Source organism: Numida meleagris, unplaced genomic scaffold (assembly GCF_002078875.1).
Source record: "Numida meleagris isolate 19003 breed g44 Domestic line unplaced genomic scaffold, NumMel1.0 unplaced_Scaffold381, whole genome shotgun sequence".
NCBI lineage: Eukaryota > Metazoa > Chordata > Aves > Galliformes > Numididae > Numida > Numida meleagris.
The window spans coordinates 1-2200 of record NW_018364605.1 but is presented as its reverse complement, the minus strand read 5'-3'; the positions used below and the strand labels follow the sequence as shown (position 1 = coordinate 2200).

The window sequence follows — 2200 nt, the reverse complement described above, 5'->3', positions numbered from 1 at the left end:
GAGCAGACTACATAGCAGGGTATGTGGGGTAGGACTGGGGCTTGGACCAGGCCAGGTGGAATGCAGTGGGCTTTGCTCTCGTTCTTAGTGCTTGTTTTTGCTCAGGAGGGGCAAGGTGGTGAAGCTGGTGAACGAATGGCTGCAGATGAGGTTTGCGGAGCAAGAGGTCCTGCAGGTCTTCTGTGACACCCATGAAGCTGTAGCGAGGTTGCCTCAGTGTAAAACACGAGAAATGCACAGAGATCTGCAGGTGAGCAGTGGGCTCCAGTAGTGCCGGGGGGGATGTGTGCACTCCTTCGTGTATGCATTGTCTGCCTCCTCTCTGACAGATGGGCTTTGAAAGCTGCTACCATGTTTCTGTTGTCAGGAAAAGAGGATATAAACACTTTTCTCTATTGAAAGGTTTCAAACAAGAGCCTCTCCTTGCGACTTGCCGTATGTTTGTCATCTCTAGATGTGCTTGAGAAACAGAGGTGTTTGACTACTTGTGTTTTTCAGGGGAGATGTGGCAGAATGTATCTGACGAATGATTTGCGGTGTCTTTCTGCCACCCAAAACACTCCTGATAATGGCGTAGCTGAGAAAAAGTGTGCTGTCGATGCGTTTCCTGGACTCAGATGAAAAGGATGGCTGCAGAGATGTTGGCCTTGAGGTAGGAGTTGTTAGCAGCGTTGGAGACTGGCCTGTAATCTTTGGTGGTGAAAGTGGATGGTAAGGCTCTGTGTGCTGAGGTGGGAGGAGAGCGAGGCCAGCAGGGAAAGCTTTTGAGCAATCTCAGGCCTAGAATCAAATGAATGCAAAAAGACATTTCCTTTTCCTCTCAGCTGTCTCATAAAATACCTGAAAATTATCCTTATTCCAGAGGGAAGCTGGGGGGGCTTGTGAAGTGAAGTTGAGAAGTGCTTTGTGGCTCAGGTTCTGTTTTGAGAGTTCTCAGCGGCTGTTTGTTTTGTGCTGCTGGCTGTTGTTTTGTAGGAGCAGGAGAAGACTTGTGTGCTAAGGAGAACGTGGTAGTGCAGGGGAGAAAAATCCGTGCAGGATTTAGGTTAAGGGCTGGGGCAAGGAAAGCTGGGGTAAGACGATGAGGTGTAGGAACAGGAAGCTCTTCAGCTGATATTAACTCCTGCTGTTATCTTTTTTGATTAGGAATCGGTGTTTTTTTCTACCAACCAAACTCATAGTGCAGCCTGTGAATGAATTCATTGGCACTTGTTAGTGTTTGGTGTCCTTCTCTCCATAGAGCTGCAACTGAAAAGGACGCTTGTGGTCTGATGTCCAGCCTGCTCCCACATGCTCAGACGAGCCAAGTTTGCAAGGCCTGGCTCTTGGTTGGTGAGTTGTGCCCAAGGTCAGGGATTTGATTCTTCTGGGCTTGGAGAGATGTTTTCCAGTTGCACGTTGTATTATTTTTGTGGCGTTGACCTCCTGAGCGCCAGCCCTAGGTGGGGATCCAAGTACTAACACAGTAGGGGTGGTTTAGCTAGATGCTAACTTTGACAGGAAATGCAGTGCCCAGGGCTGCACGCACTTGTGACAGCTGTGAGTGTAAGGAAAGGCATGTGGTGGGTGAGGGCTTTGGTGGGTGGGCATCACCGTGCTGAAGTGCAGGCAGCCGTTGTGTTTGCAGGCAGGCAGATCGATGGGGATTGGAGGCTGTTTCAGCCTTGCAGCTCTTGGCTGTTGCTCTGAGAGTGGAGGATCTTTCCGTGAGAGAACTACCAGCAGCAGGGATCCCGTGCGTGGGCTTGGAGCCCTTTCAGGCAAAGCAGGTGGATTAGTTTGTGGGCTGGGAGCGGTTTGGAGTTAAGGCAGCAGGCTTTGCCGAAAGCAGAACGACCTGTGGGCCCGGTGTCCCAACAGGTAGGAAGTGACCAAGAGCTGGAGACAAGGGCACCTTGAGCAGCCCTCTTGAGGGGAATCCTCCGTGTGAACAGAGGCCCAGAAGAAGAGAGTAGCTTGTCCCTGTGTTGACGCGGTAAGGTTTTCCTTCCTGACCTGTTCCCTCTCAGGTGGTGTGTCAGTCTTCCCTGGTGTGCCTACGGCTGTGAAATGTGCTCTACGGGAAGTGCTGACATTTTGCATTTGACCTTGTCTCTCATGTTGTTTTAAAGCACCATCTTAGAGGCAACCTTGATTCCTACAGCCCTGAGCTTTGTGCCACGAGAGCTCTCCCGCTTCTTCCTGCCACAAGGCAGAGAAG

General features: G+C 50.8%; 1 long non-coding RNA gene across 1 annotated transcript; it reads left to right on the top strand.

Annotated features, from left to right (window-relative positions):
* Positions 1-6: 6 nt before the first annotated feature.
* On the top strand, positions 7-2192 carry LOC110391483. The gene is made up of 3 exons (XR_002434077.1): positions 7-250; positions 499-652; positions 1241-2192. It is a non-coding gene; the product is annotated as an uncharacterized LOC110391483 (long non-coding RNA).
* Positions 2193-2200: the final 8 nt, after the last annotated feature.